The 21,186-nt window shown below is 40.9% G+C and overlaps 1 protein-coding gene across 1 annotated transcript in view; it reads left to right on the forward strand.

The window, feature by feature from the left end:
• The first annotated feature begins 3,378 nt into the window (after window positions 1-3,378).
• nck2a (NCK adaptor protein 2a) overlaps window positions 3,379-21,186 on the forward strand; it is a 31,441-nt gene continuing 13,633 nt past the window's right edge. Inside the window, exon 1 of the mRNA XM_053439848.1 lies at window positions 3,379-3,612. The gene's annotated coding sequence lies outside the window, so the exon portion shown is untranslated. The remainder of the gene's footprint in view (window positions 3,613-21,186) is intronic.

Below are 21,186 nucleotides of genomic sequence, written 5' to 3' on the forward strand. Positions count from 1 at the left end.
GTCTTTCTCTTTCTGCCACATCAGAAACACACAAAACCACTGTTTCCCTGGGCCTGCAGGCCGCAGAATGGCAGGCATAGCAAAGGAGCCACTGCCTTATCACGTACATCATCACTTCCAGTCGTGGGACAAAAAGACCGGCGCCTTTCTGCCAAAATAACCACCCAGTCTCATCAGGGCTATAACTGTAGCTTGGCTCTCAGCGGTCACTCAGCGAGATGATGTGGAGCGGCTGGTGAGAATTTGAAGGCGCGTGGATCTGAGATGGAAGACATCCCGGTTGCAACAGCAGGAGGTTTAGTGTTGAGAAGTGTTCAAAAAATCAAGATGGAGTGTAATTCCTGTCATTCTGCAATTTAACAGGAGCTTTGAATTCCCTGCCCGGATGAAATATCTCCTCCTATAATATTATCTCAGTCACAGACCACCAGCATTCTACTTTGTCATGTCAAATCAAATCCGACCATGAAATCTAGTAAAACCAGCGCCACGTCTTGTTGTGTCAACGTGCACCTCAGCTCTTTCCAATTATGCTGGAGCTGGCTGTGTCAAAAGGGCCTATTGTCAAAAGTGCATCTCAAACAAATAAGCGTGTGCTTGTACTTACTCGTCTAATTGCGTTCTAATCAAACTGTTTTGTTGGGGTATGAATGTCATTGTGTGCACTGAATGAGAGGCACCAGTGGGTTGGTTACTGGGACATCCTGACTTCGTGGTAACGAGCTGTTGGTATGTGTGACGTGTACATTTGTTTAGCTTTTCTGTCAGGGAGGCTCTGCCCCCTTGTGACAGAAAACCCAACACTTCAACAGCCAACCGTCCGCAGGGTGGGATACGTGGATTACCCACAAACCATTTTCATTTGCTTTAGTAAGACTCTAGGATTAGTATGAAGAGACTTATACTTTTACTTCCCTTTCCAGTTTTAGAAAAAAATCAATAGATCAATTAATAAAAAAACACACGTGGAATAAAGGAACAAGTGAGTTAAACGCAATTGTTCTAGGAAAACTGTTTAAACAACCATTTTGTAAGAATCCACTTACATTTGTCAATTGTCTATAAACAGGAGACTACGACGCCACGGCAACAAGGCCCCATGCACCAAACTTTCTAGCAACAGCTTCAGCATCTCAGAGGTTTGGTTGAGAGTGAAATGTCTAAATGAGACGGTTTGGTGTGTCATCTTGGATCTTGTTGGATGGATGGAAGGTTGGATGATGGAGGGATGTATGGAAGGATGCATGGATGGATGAATAGATGGATGGACTATGGAGGGGAGGATTCTGCCACGATAGAGGGAGTTTCTACTGTTTTTGTTGATTTTAGGATTCAACTTTTGTCATTTTAAATGACTTTTTAAACTTGTATCTATTTGCTTTGATGGACAAAATGAATTAAAAGTGAATGCCAAAGCCATGAATACTTATAAATCTATGAAATCCACGCACTTATTTACAACTAACAATAAACTGATCATCTCATTTCTGATGACCTTTAACAAATCTTTTGAGTTGTGCATTTGTCTTTTTGTCTTTTTGTCATCCCCCTATGATTAATAAAATGTAAACTGTCGCTAGATGAACGAGGTTTATCCATCGCTGTATTACTCATGTCTGCTTTTCATTGAACTCACGAATGGGACTAAATGACTCAGGTTTAACAAACGATCACCTTGCTTAAACAAAGTTAAAGTAAATCATTTAGGGTGTAATTCTCATTATGGTCAGCAAGAGGCGCCATACTCCCCTGAATGTGTCTTTCTCCTCTGGAGCTTTCCTGGTCCCGGCGTTAGTGACGTCACCAACCAGACAGGCGATCAAGGTGGATGAAGAGAGCAGGATCAAACCGGAAATGATATGATCCTACAAATTTTAAGTATTTTCTTCTCAGTGGCTCATTGTTAAGTGAAATGACACATGATCCTGATCCTGAGTAATGACAAAAATAGCCCCCGCATAACCATAATACTAATCATAGGGGGGTCTGATAGATATGGATAGGAAAGTGAAATACAGTTAATTATAAATAACATTTCGTTAAATAAATATTTCATAACCAAGGCTTTACCATATGGCCTCACAGCTTCCCTATTAGTTTAAAATTTAATTATTTTCAAGTGTTGCTTTTATTTTTTAATGAAAAATTTAACAAAGAGAGATTTTGTTCATGGTTTTTAAATGTTTGCGTGTACGACGTAGTTATAGTAAATTAAATATTGATGATACTAAGTTTAGAATTTGATCTGTTATAGTTTGAGAGCCACATGTGTACATATTCCTAACATGAATACTTTACCAAATAAAATCCGACCATGAAATCTAGCGAAACCAGCTCTACGTCTTGTTGTGTCAACGTGCACCTCAGCTCTTTCCAATTATGCTGGACACAATAAAACCCAGTATATTGGTATTGCATATACTAGTAAGAAATATATTCAAGTCAGCTCAACTTCAAACAGCTGAAAGAATTAAGCGTTAAATGCGTTTGTAAATAAAATCAGATAAGACAATAAATATTGATAGTAGTATAAAAACCGGAGGAATCCTTCATGCAGAATATAAAACCTCTTTTAAAATTGCTTCTTAAAAATAATGTTACTAATGTCAGCTTGAAAATTGCCTCCAATAAATGTTCTGTTATTTGATGAATGAAGTTATTGTTTAAATTCTGCTCTTAAGGACTCAAAGGTTCCTGGCAGAAAACCACCACGTATAGTGGAGGCCCAGTAACATATTTTTATTTTGGGTTGTTGAAAATCGTATATATAGCCGGTGTATTAGAAATAAATGTATTACATAATTAAGGTAAAATACTTTTGAAATTCTTTGCTTATTATAATTATTACTCAATTATAAATACTTGATGTCATGAATTGTAATTAGAATGCTAATTTTGGAAGCAGATAATCTGCATGTATGAATTTCTTTTTTTACAAAAAACTTTATATATATATATATATATATATATATGTTGGAAGCCAGTATAACTTTAATACCTACACCAAGGTTATATTTACAAATGTTTTTTTATTTGTTTGTTTGTTAGCAGGATTATATAAAAACTACTGGAGGGATTTCCACAAAATGGAAAGGATGTGGTACGGGTCAGGATCACAAGGTGAATCCATGAATTTTCATTGATTTCTCACAGAGTAATACATGGATTTTGATTTATAAAAAAAAAACAGGCATGGTTAGAAGACTGAGTGTGTGCAATTTGGTGCTGATCCAAATAAAAAAACATCTGTATCTAGTGAATTTAAATGTTATTTCATGAATTGTCTGTTGGGCATTTGGCTGAGTTATAAACTCCTGCGCTAACTGAAATGTGATGTTTTATTTTGACAGCCACGACAGGAAGTGCTGTGCTCCTCACGTCCACCTTGTTAGCAGTGATTGAGGTGGAGGATGTGAGGCTGCGACAGAAAAACAATCGAGCACAGGTCGACCTCGCGTCCAGCTCCCGATTCCACAGAACATAAACACGTCCGGACCAGAGCACGTGAGGATTTAAACGTCATTTGCGTGGCTCCACTTGGGCGCAGTTCGAACGCCGCTTTTCCCTTTCTCTGCGTGTTGTCGCGGTTTTCTCTCCGGAGTGAACACTAAGGTAAGACCGCAACATCCACTGGGTTAAGTTGGAGCGCTGGGTTGTTTTGGCGTCCTTTCAGTTTAAAGTGTTATTTACGCATCGTAATGACTCCGCTAGCACCGGGGAAAGTTGCGATAGGAATCGCGTGTCACTCGTGTCACTTTGTGGACGTGACGCTGCCTCTTTGTCCGCTCAGATGCGGTTTGATAACTAAAAACACTGCGCCCGGTTAACGTTGAGTTCGATCTCCGCGGGAATAAAACACCAAATCTGCGTGGTTTATTTACTAACTCTCCGAACTAAAACGCGTAGTTCAAATGTGTCCACTCATCTGTTTAAGCAACATTTCTCCAGCAGCTCTTCAGAAAGGCCCGTGAGCTCAGCTCTGACTCTGATTTCCAACACATCTCCTCTGTTTTCTGGAGTTTTTCTACGTTTCTCGTCTTCGCCTATTTGTTTTATGAATCATATTCACTCGCGTTGTCAGTAACAGAGTGAGTGTCGTACGTTAAAGCGTCTGTTTTAAACGCAGTGGCTCGCACAATGAACCACATTTGCCCGAAACACCACAGATTGGCGACTGGTGCCACATGCAGCAGAGGTTGTCAATGCTCCTAGTGGCTGCTCATGGTAACTGCACCGTATATACCTCTCATCACATAGGCATTGGTTTGTCATGCTTGTCTGATGTTGTAATACGCGGATTGTTCTAAAAATAAGGATGTTTATATACCGAGAACAGAAAGGGAGTTCCATGCATGTGTTTTTCTGGTTTTAAAGCAACTCCATGTACCATGTATAGTGCCCCCTGCAGCCACACGTTGGGAATTAAAATCCTTTTGGGTTAAGTGTCCAAGGCATGTGTTTAAAGATGGGAGACATGACTGCTCCAGGAAGTGATGCCAAAGTGTGGACTTGGACTTGCTGGGCCTGATTGTTACACACTTTCTCAAAGGAGGTCGCACCCACTCAACAAACGTACACAGATCCAAAGTTGGTAGATGGTATCGTAGAAAAGTGGCATTGTGTTGCTCAGATCTCCCTCAGCGATCGAGGTTACTTGAAGGCACACTTCCACGGCACACCTATGCTGCAGACACACCCTCTGGTAAGGGAGCCATGGTAACAGAGTGTGGGACAAGGTTCGCTCAGCATGACAGACCTGTATGTGGAAAGCAAGTGCGCTAAGAGACTGCCGGGCCTGTATTTCAGAAACCTTTTTTTTTATCTTGCATCAAGATAATCTCGGGAGGTCAGTGGATGTCTGAAAGCAGCAAAAGAGAAATAGTCCTGAATAGAATCCCATTGGTGGTGAAGTCCAAATACAAGCTCCATTTTTAAAAAAAAAAAAAAAAAAAAAAAAAAAAAAAAGTCTCTTTCACACAGTGAGAGACACAGCTTAATGATTAAACAGTGATGTGGGATAGGTACTCGCTATTGTCTGATTCATAGACCTCAACATGAGGTTGGATTGTGCAATAGAAAGAATGACGACTTTTATGAACACGCAATAACTAACCCAAGGACTAGAGGGGAGGATTTATTATCGTTGAAGCAGGCCGTTAAAGTAAGAACTTGAGGACTCGCAGCTTCAGCCGATTATTACATGTTGTTCTGTGAGCCATCCGATTCTGTCACCTGTCATGCAACAAGTTTGGATTGTGCATGCAAAAATCCCAAAGCCACATAAAATCAAATTAATATTATTTTCTTGATCCAAGTAATACATGGCTGGTTGTTCAGCTTTTTTCAATTTAGTTATACTTATTTAAATAGATTTGTGGTTAAACTGTAAAATATCAAGCCTCAAGCCCTTTTTCCTGGAAAATCATGGCAATTTAAAAAACAATATATCGGTATTGAATTTTTTGTACTCTTACTATCATCTTCAGCATTGGCCACTAAGACTCCACATTGGTTGGTCCCAACTTGAAAATTTGGATACAGATTGAGATTCAGTAAAAAGCTAATGAACCATGTTCCAAATCCCATCAACCTCAGCTGTACTTTGCATATGTTACCATGTCAACATCCTGAAGTAAGATGGTGGCTCTGGCAAACATGGCGTTTAACATCATTGTTATCGTGAGCATGTTTGCTTGCTGATGTCGGCTTATGTAAGTACAGCCTCACAGAGCCTGTTGAATGACTGCAGACTCTTAGTTTCCAAAATCTATTTATAAAACATCTTCCGCCGTTGTCTGTAATTTTACACCTGAGTACTTTGTTTTCTTCCTCTTATCATTAGTTCAGGTATGAGTTGTCAGTTACGGGCATCTCCTTCCTTCAATTATCCGCCTCTCTGTTTTGACCTCTGTCGTCATATCACTTCTCTGCCACCCAGCTTGAGTGGCCAACAACTGAACTAACTGTCTGTTGGCCTCCGTGTCGCTGTGTCACCACTGGGCTCCAGGCCTAATCCCTCTCTGGGACGCTGAGGGGAAGACTGGGAAGGGAGGGAGAGAGACAGAGGGAGGGAACTGGGAGCGAACTGGGAGCAAGTAGAGCTGGCCACAGCAAAGTGTTACAGTATCTCAGCTTTACAGTCACTCTGTCAACAAAGCCACAGCAAAAGCCGTGACGGTTTGGATTTGTTTCTGACTGCGATAATAATGCAACTTATTAACCCCCTCGAAACCTTTTATTCTTAATACCGGAAGCAGTCACTTGCTTACCCTCACGCAAAATCGGACTCATAATTCATTACATTTGTATTGTTTGTGTTTGGAGATCGCAAAGATTTCATATCCTTTTTTCACGAAGGTCTCTGATAATGTAGCACTTGTCTTTAGGGAGTGGGAGAAATGAAAGTTGCCCTCCTCAGCTGCTCTGGGCCGTTTCATGCCTATATACTGACGCACTCCACAAAGTTGGAGGCGGCTGGTTTGACAACGGAGATGCAATCGATGGCCAGATTGAAACAAGTAGCGCTGCTGCTAAATGCACGTAGGGGAAACCCTTGTTTCCTCTCCAACCACCTCCTGGCTTTGAACCGAGTAAGGATGCCGCTGGTATTACGCTCTAGCTTACCTAGCCTAGCATTGGCTTGTTGATGGTACCATTAAACAGTCTTGCTGCTTTTTACTTTATGCAGGACTGCGGCAAACATGCTTAGCCTTATTCCTCAGGGCTTCACTGCTCACAGTGGCCATAGTTGTGATCATCAACTCTGATTATTAACACTAATGATAATTTCATGGATTGTCCCTAGGCTAGAGCTAACCAGCCTTGGCAACACACGCACACACACACACACGCACACACACACACACACACACACACACACACTCTACCTCCCCCCGTGGTATTGTGGTAATGCGGCTGCCGTCACAGCCCTATAACCACAGCTGAGTACTCGTCTGTGGATGGTACGTGGTTTTGTAAAGGCCTGAGATAGCACAAGAGGGTATTACAGACAGAGCAGATGTCCAGAGTATGAAATATGATGGTGTAGGAAACAAGAAGGTTGATGTAAAAGCTAACTTCATTTAATAACCGAAGGAGTGGCAGTCAGCTGTGAGTTTCCTCACGACTGTCGATATTTCTGAATTCATGGGACGATATAAAAGATAAGATTCCAGTCAGCCTTCCTGAGGTCTTCAGGTACTTCACTGTGGAGATTGTAAATTCGATTCCTCCTTCCAAAGACAAACAGGTCCATAAATTTATAAATAGGCTGAAAACTGCTCATTAAATTGTAATCAAGGATGTGCAGCTCCCCCACACTGTCCTAGTGTGTATTGGGTTCATGTTGCGTAGCAGAAAGTTGCTACTTTGGACCATTAAGAGAAACGGAGTGAGGGGTGAAACCCAACACTTCTCAGCAGAGTGTACAAGTAGTACATAATCTGAGGATCTTTGGGATCTCTACACACACACACACACACACACACACACACACACACACACACACACACACACACACACACACACACCGAACACACACAGCAACACACACACAGAAATAAAGTAATAGACCTGAAACGATGCTGCGTAAACAGAGAAAATCTGAAAATAGATTCCAAACTCATATATTCACCTGCCTCAGCGTTTCAATTAAGACGAATGCCAATACATTTTTGTATGACAAAGAAAAATAATACAATGACCTTTTCTCGCCCGTCATCTTTTCTGATATTGAAACTGCGAATACTGACTACTGTTATTTGTGATGTATTTTCACCTTATTGATACAATTTAACATGTTGATAAAATAAAGATCAATTTGTTATGCATACTTTTACATGTGGTGTACAGCATTGTGACCAGATTTACACCTGAACAATTGCACTGAGCTGCTACTAGAGACTAAATATCTGTTTCAGGAAGAGTTTCTGGATAAACAACGAAAGATAACCACTACATTCTGATTCAAAATGCAGCGATTAACTAGTAACCACACCAATGTGAGTGATACTGTGGATGGGTGACGTTCTGATGATTTGGCCACTTTGTTTGATAAGGTCAGTGTTGCATTAGCATTGGTGCATTGTTTTAGTTGGTCAAAAATAATAGCTATAGTAAGAGAATATGTTAATAACAAGATATGCAGTCTTTGAATGTAAAATCGTAAAAGTTGCTGATTGGAGAGAGGGCTGCAGCTCGTACATCAGCAGATGCTCTGACTCATGAGGAGAGTTGAGCTGTGGGTGAGTTGGTTCCATCATGGTGATTTCTGCAGAGAGTTTGACAGGCCCTTCATGCTCTAATTGATTTAATTAAGTGGACGTTTTCCCCTTTGGCTTTACTGATGCACAAAATGTCAGTATGTACACAAACATTGAGTATCTCGCCCGGAGCACTAGAGATGTGCTTATCTGTATTTCACAGAATGATCCGCGTTCCAAGTTCCCCGTCAGCTTTACGCACCAGCGAGGACGCGAGGGTCCACGAAGGCCTGCGTGGTGTAAACTGTGTCAACGAGGGGTTTGTCTGCAAGAGGCTTTTTTCAAAACTACCAATTTGTTGTGTCACTGGCCCCAACTATGCATGAGCTAAAAAAAATTTAAAAAACGGAAGCTGAATTTGAAGAGCGGTTGTGTGAGGAGGTCCGACTCAGTCCTCACCTCGACAATTCAAAGATTAGAAAGATAACGGACGACAATGTTGCTTTTTATGTTTTGAATTGGTTTTGCACATGCTCAATATATAGACCGCAATCTACTGTACATGTGAGGAACCAGTCCTCCAAGTGGAGTATAATACAAACAACCACACGTCCCTGCTGTCTGCAGCTGTCAGTGAATGCCGCTATGCAGTATAACTGAGGCTTAAGACCATCACAGCCCACGTTACATCAATGCCTCAGAGGTCCAGCCTCGGAACAATCTCTACCAATTCCTGTGGACGCTCCATCACAGCTTTCATGATTTGCATTCGTTAAGAGTTTTCTCTTTTGAGCGAATGACTTAATCTCTCAACATACTGCTCACTTTATGTGAAGAGCACATACACTGTTTTCACTGTATTCCTCTGAAAACCTTCAACCGGCACAATCCATGTTCCCTGCATAATAAAACATATTCTATTGTCTTAGATCTTAAGAAAACCCAGCAAAATAATTAATTTCTTAAATTTTCTTATTTCCCCTGCACAATAGCCACTTGGCTAGTGTAATGTGTAAATGAAACCGTTTCGAGTTTAATTTGAATGTCGGGGCTAACAGACTCGTGGATTACACCACAGGAGCAGTAAAGAGGCATTTTATTTTTTACATTTTTTTACGTGGTTGCCATTTACTTAAATTGGATTTGATTTGGCACCACTCTGTTTTCCCCTGAAACTCCTGAAGCGTGTTGTGGACCCAAACACCTCACCCACACCTCCATCGACATAGCGGCAAGTATAGATAATGCGTGAATTCTTTTGGTGAACAATCTCTTTAACCTTGAATAGAAAATTAAGAAATCAGAAAATGTTTCTAATAAAAATGTTGACAATAACATTTGAGATTGTGGTTCAGGGAAAATGCTGCATAACTCCTAAAGTAGCTAACAACTTCTCAAGGCTTATTAATAGACTTTTTGCTAGAACATGCATTATGGGAGGGATCGTACGCGTGGAATTTAACTAGTGAAAACCTGCCACCAGCTCCGCTGCTTCCATGATGCAGCAGATAAACAATGTGGACAAAATTACATAACGAGCAAGACAAGACACAACAGAGAACAGCTACTGGCTACATATCTGAATCAGAAAGATGACATGTGAACAGCCAGGCTTCCTGACATCTATCAACAAGTACTCAGCTTCTCTGATGTGATTCTGCTCCAGGAGCGTGACTAACTGTGTAAGGCTGCTGTCAGACTGACATACGAAAAACACAACTGTTTAACTTGTGATCATTGTGACAATTATTACCACATCATCTTTTATTACAGTAAAGTAGGGACTTGTGCAGCATTTTTCACCACTTTGAAAATGAAGGAAAATCACAAAAAACAGACCCTGTTGATCATATTTCATTAGACTCTTTTAAAAGCCTGTTTACACTGAGAATGTTGTATCTTCCTTCTGCCTCGCTCCACTGAATATAAGTTACAAACACAGAAAGAGGGACATTGTTGTTCCAGTGTTAATCCGGCAGCGGAGGTAGTGACAGTGGCAGAGCAATATCTGTGTAAAAGGGACCGTTGGTACAACAGGGACAGACCACGACAGTGTTGTGTTACCCGCCAGGTCTCTGATTGTGGAACTCCATCGTGCTAATCTCAAATCACACACCGGGGCAACATTGTGTTGGCTTGTTTGCGTCAGTGTTAACAAGCAAAATGATGGCACATGCAGGAGGGGGCTCACATTTGCGTTAACTCAGGGTTGTTTTCTGTCTGAACACTCCGCTGCATTTTATTGGCCTCAATCTGCAGCTGTGATTCATTTACAAAGTCCTTAGCTGATTGTCTTGTTGTAAAATATTGATGAGACTGTCAAGTGACATGATCCACGGAAAAATTAAGGGCCGTTCTACAATTTGCATGAATTGTATCTTTTGTGATTCTGGTTTTTCTATTATCTTTCAGTTTTATTTCTCAAATTGGGTTTTCACACGTCTTAACACCGGGCTGATTTTGCTGCTACTAAATATCATTGACCTGTGAAATAATTTAGTTACATCTGTTGTAGTCCCTGTAAATAGTCTTTGTATTATTTTAAATCCTAAATGTCTTTTCCTGAGCTCTCATATCATATCACAACTTAATCTGGCAGCAGTCATCAAAAGAAAGAGCTACTCTAACTGTTCATATAGTCATGTGACAAGCCTCTGTGAAGTTCAGTCAAAATCAGCCGCACCTACCATCTGGACAAGTGAGTGGCTAATCATTGATGATAATTCACAGCTCATGAATTTTGCACGAGGACAGATTAATGGTCGGAAAACAGCAGCTCAAGTTGGATTTTTCTCCTCTAAATATTTTAAGGAAAATCAAGTGAAATAAGCAGCTAATGTAATTTTCATGAGATCGGCTGAAAGGACATAATTTCTTAAGCTAATTTGTCCTGAAACCTGCTGGTGTTGCGTGCATTGGAGTTGAGTCAGTTGCTGAATGGAGCAACATGATAGGCCCCCTTCTAATTATCCATTTGCACCCTGTCTCTCTTGCGCTCTCATTCTCTCACACACACACACACACACACACACACGGGCACACATGGCTGAAGCCAGAGGAAATCCTGCGTTATTTATGAGATGTATGGCTCCGAGTGCCACAGGACCCTCCTGAGAATTCAAGACTGCACACATACACAATATTTGGCCTGTGGAGTCTTTATTTCCTGCTCTCTCTCTCTCCCACAGTCATATACACTTGCTGCAAGACATCTGTTTACGCTCTCTGCTGTTTTGCCTCAGCGGAGCCACAGTTGTTTTATTATGGCCTCCTTCTCCCTCAGCAGTACGTGGGGGCCTGCTGGCAAATACTTGCCGAGTGTGGTGCTTCACTGTTTCATGTGGCAGCAGTTCAGTGGAAGGAGTGATATCATGATGCACGTCAATGATGCAGAAAGGCAATGCTGTGGTGAGGTCACACCGAATCACCAGCAGCATTCAGGTGAATCTTAAAATGTCAACCTGTGATCCTGTGATGTAGAAAATGATAATAAGTAGAAGGGAATTCTATATTTAAACGGTTCAAGTGCAACCTTTTTTGGCCCAAACCAAAGTTGTTCATATGATTTAGAGATGTCTTGATAATGGTTTCTTCTGTCCACCACCGGGGACATTTAGTTTGGATGTTAAATGCCTTGTGTTAACACCAGAGGCTAAATTAATATTAACCATGTTTAAATTAAACACGCTTGGTGGTTTTAGGCCAAATGTGAAGCGGCCGAGAGGATCGGCACCTCTGAGGCCATGGTTCTCTGCCGGAAAATTGTGGATTGCTCTCTCCGGGGTGGATGAGTATCCGCACCAAAGGAAAGATTTGAAGAATATTGGGGACTTGTTCTTGAATGTGTGAAAGATGGAGTGGGAGACGGACAGGCAGGTTCGTGCGGCATCAGCAGCAATGTGGTACCAGACCATTGTGGTACAGAAGGAGCTGAGCTGAAAGTCAAAGGTTTTGATTTAACAGTTGGTCTTGGTCACGACTCATCTTTTGTCTCTCGGTAGTAACCAAAAGAATTAGCAGCAGAAAGTAGCTTTCTCCATTGCGTGCCTGCATGGCTCCGCCTTAGAGATAGGACAAGGGGTTCGGACATCTGGAGGGAGCTCGGAAGAGGCCCTTTGGATAAGCCTGAATAGGATGAGACCAAGGGTAGAGCATGAACTCGCTGAAGGGACATATCCCATCCCATACATATCCCATCTGGCCTGGGAACGCCTCGGGATCCCCTGGAGAAGCTTGTAAAGAGAGGCTGGGGAAAGGACATCCTGCTCAGCCTTCTGCCAGTGTGACCTGATCTCGGATAGGCGGAAGAGCCTGGACGGATGGGCTAACTTATAGCTTAAACTAGAGCCTGACCTATGGGTATTTAGGGGCCATTGTTGATATTGATATAAGGTAGTAAAGATCCTTAGAGAGATGCTGGTAGGCATTTTTTTTGTTGTTTTGTACAAAACCAGGTTATCTGTGTCTTGTTCCTTGATACATTTTCGGTCTCTTAGATTATCAAGTGAACAAACTTGTCCTCATTAAAAAATATGCTCACAAGAAAAGGTGAACAGAGGAGCGTGGAAAGTTAGAAAGTTAATTAGCGTAAGGATCTGCTTCTCCTCTCTTTGGGTGGTTGTTTCCTGTTCTCATTCCCATAACTTTTCTCTACTGGGAGAATGTCATTACAAGGTCAGTGTCTTCTCCAGAGACTCTCCAGAGACAAGGCCAATTCTGATACAGTGCGTGAGTGCAAACAGAACGTGATTGAATGCAGTGCCTTTGTTAGCTTAGGTTGAAACTTGGCTCCCAGCTAACCTGTTTGTCATCCATGAATTTAAGAGAAAGAGATGTAGGATTTACTTATCCTTTCCATTTTCAACATACTGCTCTGGTCCCCCAACGGATTTGACGTCAACATGAGGTTGTATAACACAGACAAACAAACATGTGCAAGAAAGACAAGCAGCGCACCAGTAACAACTCCCTGCTGGGGCTCCTTGGAGAGAGTTCCCATGTGTCTTGGAAAACCTGGATAAATTTAGAATGTTTCTTCAGTCACTCATGGAAAATAACACTCATTACTGGAAATAAATAACAGGGACCAATGTTGCAGAAAATGTTTGGTCTTCCTCGGAAGTATTTGATTAATTTCCACTTTTTTCAGTTTGCTTTAAAAATATATCTCTGCAACTGGGAGTTTATAAGATGTGCATGTAAATTTCTCCCTTCAGGATACTGATTTCTCCTTGAGTTACATTAACTCATTTACATTCTATTGGGATGATACCATGGTGTGAGTGTGCACACGTAGCTTTGATCAAGCTCCTCAGAGGTGTGAGGAAAAAGCTGAACATAAATAATAATGAATGTAATTAATATTTTTTAGTTAGAGTCCAGATATAAACTGTTATATCTGCATTGTTATACCCTTTATTGGGAAATGATACACCCGATTCGATTTAACTGCACAGACTGTTGATATATTTACTGTGACTGTCCACTCAACTTACTTGACATCAAGTAAATGGCCGGAATAAAATTCTGCACATTTGAACAGGGGACGTTTGAAGGCGTTCAACAGGTCTGCATTGTGTTGCACCAGTCTTTCTGCATTGCTCTGGCTGCATGTGCCCTCTCGTGGGAGCCTCAGGGTAGCATCTGATCAAAGAGAATAATTCAGGTCCATAGCCAGGAGAGGAGCAGAGAGAAGAACGACTGAGCAGAAGGTACAACGTAGAAGGTTACGCTCAAGCCGCTGTAGAGTCAAGAGTGGTTTGTGTTATACTGGGAAGAAGAGTGTTTCAGGGAACTGTTCCTGTGTTTCCACATGAGCTAATCCCCAACTTCTTAATAAACTTACAGCTAAATAACTACCTATTTATTCATTTTACAACAGCCACCCAGTTGTTGAAAGCTCAATGAGGAGCAGTTCTGACTAATCAAATTCCTTTTCTTAATTTTCTGTAATGAGGTGACATCCTGATGAGTTGAAGTGAGTTGATTTGACTTCTCTTCCTCTGTTCCATAGTGTGTGAATGCTGCATACTTTTGTACAATTGCTTCTACACATGAAACATTTATACTTAGGGATATTGGGTTCTTAACCATTTCTATTTTGCAGCCTACACAAAGGTGTCAAGTGCTCTTTGCTAGTTTCAGTCCTACGCAGTTGTCATTTTCCCATCCCAGCGCCCACATTCTTTAAATAGCAAATACATTTGGCCATCTGAGCGCCCATAAAGCTGGTGACAACGTCTGAGTTTGACCAGTTGTCTTTGTCAATGGACGTCTTGTTTGAATTATTCCCCTTTACTCGACCCACTTACATAAGAAAACATTTGCTAGCAGGAAAGATTGATAAATGTGTAATATGATTTTAAGAGAAAGCGATTAGGATCCGCAAAAACTTTTCTGACTTTGATTTTGTATCTCTGTCCCCTTGGCTTCTCATGTGAATATCCTTCTTTGAGCTACTAAAAGGAAAACTGGTTTGGATGTTAAGTGTGAGTTACGCTAGTGTTGGCCTAATGGTTACGTATGTATTGCAAACTACCTTGCTTGTTCAACAGTCAGTTGGCAAAGGTTGTTGCCCTTTTCATTGTATCAGTAAGTCTTACTTAATGAGCAGAACAGATCAAGGCGAGTACACATACCACAGACATTTCTCAACAATCACCAAGAGAGATGGACACGCTTCTGCATCTCCAGACTTCAAACCCAACATGCATTCTGCAGCACTGATACAGATACCGGTCATTGGGTATTAGTAATAATTTAACATCAAAGGGTATGTATTTTTAAAGGAATGTGTATACATATCGGCAAGGTCTCAAAAAAATAACAACAAAAATAGCAATAGGTATATATTCAGGTACATCCCCATAAGGAGAATATTAGGGCATCATTAGTCATAATTTTGTAAAATGACAGTAATGCTCATATTTCTTACATATCTTCTACTGAGCTCTCTTCTTTCATTTACTGTGTTTCTGGTTGACTATATCAAGTGTTGACTACATGGAGTGTTAGAAAAGCTGAAATAATCAGCTTGTTTGGCTCAGGACATTTTGTCTATTTGCTTCCGCAAGCTGGTCAATTCCAACAAAGTAAACTTTACAAGCCAATAATCCACTGCAGTGTGCAAATGTTTCTCACCTCCAGTCCCCGAGTGTCACTTGTTCTCTGCACATCCTGCAGCACAATTTTTGATTTTGACACAAATAATGGTGGTAATACCGCATTTGTTGAAAGAGAAACAGGGAAGTTACTTCTGAAAATGCGGTTTATTGGGAAATTAACATTTGTCCACTGGGTCTTTATTAGCTTGTTTTTGTCCACACAAGCCAAAAATTAACCTGCTTATCACAACTGTCTCTGTTCCCATCCTCCTCTATAATATGTTTAACTACAGCTGAATTTAATGATTTCTGTTGTCAGACAACTGAATGAGTGAATACTACGTGCTAAATAGACAGTATTTCCTGAACTGCTGTTTTGATGCGTCAGTCAAATCCTTATTTTATGATGACTGAGCTGACAAAATCAACAGAGATGCAGTCAAACAGGAAAAAAACAACACCTGGTCCAATGTGCTTGTTTCTTTAGCTTGAGTGTCTCAGGGCCTTTATCATATACAACCAGCTGTTTCAAGTGATTAAAATCCTTTTAATGAAGTCTTCTAACTAAAACAAAGCAGATTCACTTAATGAGAACGGCCTCATATGTGGAAGAGAGCTTTGAAAAACCACTCGCAAGATTGACGTTATGTTGACGACTCTACAGAGGTCAAGAATGAACCCTCCAGGTCAACGTGCACACAGAATGATTTCATGTTAAAGCTCTGATCCCTCGAAAGGACAGGCATTTGTTTCCCTAATATTCTGACTACAAGCAAACTAAACGTATCATTTTTTCTAAAGCTCCTATTCCCCATGCGATCACACCTAGCTTTTCTGACTTAAAAAATCTCAGTCTTCAGGCAACAAAAACAAAGAAAAGGCCCTCGGAGACACGTATGTTGAGGATTTAGAAAAATACTTTTTTATTTACAGTTCAGAATAAAAAAAAAAAAGTTTTTAGCCACTGCTACATCTTTGTTGTTTGACCTGAGAGTGACTCATTATCCATACTCATCCGCACTAGGGCTCTCTCCCTCCCCTCCCTCTCTGTGTGTGGAAAACATAAAACACACCATCACCTCAGGTTTTTCTGTCTCCTCCAGTCGAATGAAAAAGAACATCAAAGCTGTGTTCACTACATTTGCCCCTCTGTGCTTTACAGCGCTTGCCTTTTGTTGTTCTGCCAGGGGACATGGATAGCAGACTGTCACATAGAGAGTTAAAAATAGAGGCAGGGTTTTCCTTCTTACTTTTTGAACAAGAGCTGTGACAAAGGGATTAAGAAAAGATGGTAGGAAAACTATGCTAATAGGTGAAGGCTTGCTGCAGAGAGAGGTTGAGTTATGAAACTTGGAGAGAACTCAGAAGAGGCTTCTCATTGAGTGCGTAGTGTGCAGGGAGATGTGCAAAGTGAATAAACATTGCACAGTCGTAGAAGGAGGTAAAGTGGACACGAGGGAGAAAACAACCAACACAAGTTTCTACTCGGCTATTTACGGCTGAAGAGTAGGAGAAAAATATTGTTATGGCTGTAATATGCTCACAGTTGGAGAGGAGTACAGCCACAGCCTTCTGTCAGGACTCAGCATTTATTTTGTCGGTATTTTTTCACATTTATTAATATGGACAACACAAAGCAGCACCACTGGAAATCATGCGGGGGCAGTGTAGCAAATAGTTCAAGTAAGAAAATTGTAGGACACAAGGAAAGAAAATTCAATAATGGCATACATTTTTGAAGAGAGCCTTTTTTAGTTGGATAAATTGAACCTGCACCATTTACAATGCTTCTGCCTTTTTGTAAGAGCTACATTATTACCATCTCCACCATCACTATGATTGTTGATGTCAGAAACTCTTTGCAGAGTCAAGCGCTTTACTGGAATTATTGATTAGCAACGATTGCAACGTAAAGGACACATGGAAGTGGGCAGTGACGTTTACATTGTTGAAAAAGACAAAAGCCTTTACGTCCGTAAAACATAAATGAGCCTTAAGAACTAAGTGCAGGAGGGAAATAAACACAATGCACTGTCCTGTATCCTCATTAAGCAGATACTAATTAAAACAGAACTAAATAATGTGATCTCTTACAAATAAGGGATTGGAGTATAATGCCTTGGTTGAAAAAACATCAACACAGACCATCTGTCTGCACAGATAATGTGTGAGGCAGTGATTAAATAACAAGGATGCTGCACAATTATTCCCCACAGTAGTGCCATCGTCTTCTGTCATCAAAACACAGTTTAAAGACATATGTAATTTTAACATTCAATATCTAAAATATAAAATCTAACACCTTTTAAAAAAATTATAATAATATCATACCAAGGAGAATAATACTCTTTATCTCTCTCTTTCTAGTCTTCTTTTCCTTTTCTCTGTGAATTAATGAGAGGGGGGGGGGGGATAAAACCTTTGTTTATATCACAAGCGTGTAGGTACAGAGTTTACATCCACCTTTGTTTGGACTGAAGGTCCGTTGTAAAGAAATCCGGAAAATTGATGAGCGGGAGGATAAAATTCAGATTATTTGGGCAACGCCCCCGTCAGTGTGAATGGGACCACCCAGCGACTGTTGTCATGGAGATACACGCAACAATGTGGACTCTTCTCCAGAGAGGAGGCAGAGGTAATGACAGAAAATAATGTTGATGTGAAAAATGGCTTTATAAAGAGAGGGTTCGGGGGTAAGGATGGCCCAGTCGAAATTCTGACTTGAGGGGACGTTCCAGTTGCAACTGCTGACTCTGGGGTCGGTAATTCTCCGAGGTTTAATGGAATGCAGCATTGGTACCATTCAGCCTGTGAACCGAGATGGATACTGTCCTCTGTGTCTCTGGAGGTATCAACTTTAAGTATGGGTAAATAACCCTGATGATGTCATCCTTGTTATCTTGAGGTTCACTTGAGTCTCCAGATATGTTGAATTACAGGGTTCAGTGTTTATGAGAGTTCTAGTCGTAGAAGTCAGGGTACTGACTGATTGAGTTTTAATATGTCTCCCAGCTTAGTGGAGATGGAATATTACTCGCTGGAGTGCCTCTTTAAAACCTCAGACCCAGACCATCATTTATTTGCCATTATATTTGGACACTTAAGTTTATATGTTATTATGTCATTCTTCTGGTCAGACTGAATGTAATCATCGTAAAACAGCTGAGTCTCTTTTAGAGATATTATTGCTGTACATGGTCATGTTTGCTCTCTGGTTTAGGGTTTGTGTTGATTCTCCTCTGTCTTCTATTGCGTCTGCTTTCTTAGTCCTTGTGCGAACATTTCCCACAACTTTTCCTGCCAGTCCAAAAGTTAAATGACCCGAAAATGTCAGTTAGCCAATACGGGAGTACAACCGGGAAATGTTATAAGTAGTGAGAGACGATTCTTGCATTTGGGGAATGTGTAACTGGAAGAATACAAATATCTCATCATAAAAAACATGAGCCACACAAGTAGAAGATGTCAACTTGCCGTGTTTAGGTCACCTCCTGCCCCTGCACGCTCTACCCAGGCACCACCCCTCGCCTGACTGTTCTGGAAATGTTCCTGGTTTGTGTCTGACCTGGACAATCTCTTGTTGCAATCTACATACGTGAAAGACAAACTTCATAAAATGTCTGAGAAAAGTATGTGAACTTCTTTGAGTTGTAAAATAATACTTGCCCCACTATAGCTGTTCTTTTCTTTGTTAGTAACATTGTGGGAGATGTGGCTGAAACATTGTTAGCACTGACTTTTAAAGATTCCTGATTCTGCTGTGGTGGGTTTTTCTTTGTTCGAGCACATTGAGCCTTTTAAAACTCAAGCTTGTGCACAGCGGCCGTAACACTGAGTCTGACTTCCTCGTGTTTCATTCTTTGTCGTTCACTCCAAAATGCCTCAGACACTGACGGCCGGTTGGGAGTAAAGCAGTCGTCCTTCCTGTGAGAAGTGACTACTGCAAATAGTGTGAAGTGGCGGGGGGAGGTGGAATTGTTTTCCTATTGGCTGAATCCTGGATGTCTTTGACCTGAATGCCAAACACAGAAAGCTCTGCCAGACGTTTTCTTTTTCTTTTAAACATCCCCTCTTTTTATAATCCTCTTTTACTTTCCTTTTCTCTTTGTGTGTTGTTGAAAGAGCCTCTGAGCGTCCGCCCCCCCCCCCCCCCCCCTCACTGAAGGGAGTTGTGAAGTGCTGGTGAAGCCCAGCTCAGCAGTCTGTCACTCATCTTTCCTCTTTTAACTCTCTCAGCAGAGGAATGGGGAGGTCATGAGGAGCGTGAGCGCTCAGGCTTTTCCCTTTTCAAACCCAACTCTCGTGTGTTGTGTGCAGCTTCATGGGAAAAGCTGCTTTTGTTAAACCGACTGATTCTTTTTTAAACATTTCAAGGAAGGTGAGATAATGGCTTTGATTACATGAGTAAAGTACATCATTTATTTTTACTTTTTTCTCAGCTGATTGAAGCATAGTTTGAAAGAAGACTGCTGGATTGATTTCTTCATAAGCTGGTCTCATGGATTAAATGTCAACACACATTTGCAGGCGTCTGAATGAGCATCGGTATAGCTGCCACGTTGACACACATGATTGCCCACAATGGAAAATATAACTTGACTCCGAGTGGCAATCCCATCAGTCTGCCTAATGGGCAAGGTCGTCAAGGAGACGAACAAATTGATACCGTGGATGAGGGGAGGCACAGTATCATGCTATGATGGGAGAAAAGACCATTTACATAGTCACAAGGGGAAAGTGTAGGTACATTATTTTTAGTGTTTTATTGGTTTTAATTGCGTCTGGTGCATTTGGTTCAGTTAAGCATTTAAATCCGAAATGTTTGGAATATTTGACATTTCCTGGAATAAGCGTTTCACATATGAAGAACTCAACGCGAGATCGGACCTGTCAGACTCATTCATGACAACAGGAAAAAGAACGACACGCCTGCTCGCTTGCTGTGAATTATCGACATTCAACACTTTCCTGCTGTTTTGTCACATGGGGTCATTCAGACATTTTAGCAGACTCACAGAAAAATTCATCAAAATATAATCTCACATCCAGCTTGTCTGGGAAACTTCAAGAAAATGATCAGTGCGTGTCTTAAAGCAGCTTTAGACTCTGTGGCCGACCAAACATCAGGATTGAAATTCCCTGATGTTTCTAAATTCAGCATTTTATTGATTAATCAACATTTTGTCCATGAACTATGACGAAATAATAAAAATATCTCTCATAATTTCCAACAACCTAAAAAGATGCATTTACGTTCTTTGTTTTATTTGACCAACAGTTTCAGAGATATTCATGTGATTAAATGACAAAGAACCCTCACATTTGAGAAACTAACTGAAACGATGAGTTAGTTATCAAAATGATTGCTGCTCTATTGTCTGTTAATCAGCTAATAGTTGCAGCTAGATATGTGATTTCAGCTAATATACGTCTTATGTCTGTGCGTCATTAATAAGAATCTCCCCGTAATATATTTAGTTTTATAAGCGAGATGCATAAGCACATAAGGTTCAGTTAATTAGAGCAAGATTTGCCGTCAGGTCTCTTCTTCTGTCCAATCAAAGAGTTCCCTGTGTGTCCATATGACCTCATGTTAACACGTCTTTGTTTGTGGCTGAAAAAACTGTGTGAACATAAACACCAGAACTACAAGGTACCAACATGATTGTTTTTACTTGGTTCAGACCAACTGAATCACACTTCAGGTGTGAAAGTGACCCTGAGCTCTGAGGCCTGTGTGACAGCAAGAATCACCGCTGTGCAGAGGAGGAGAATGAAAAGGGAAGGAATCCCCAAAACAGGGTCAGATTAATACCACTGAGCACTTCTGAGCTGCTTTATATTTCAATATGTCAAATGCCATGGTGCATGTTCCCAACAGG

Source organism: Pleuronectes platessa, chromosome 14, assembly GCF_947347685.1.
Source record: "Pleuronectes platessa chromosome 14, fPlePla1.1, whole genome shotgun sequence".
Classification (NCBI taxonomy): Eukaryota; Metazoa; Chordata; class Actinopteri; order Pleuronectiformes; family Pleuronectidae; genus Pleuronectes; species Pleuronectes platessa.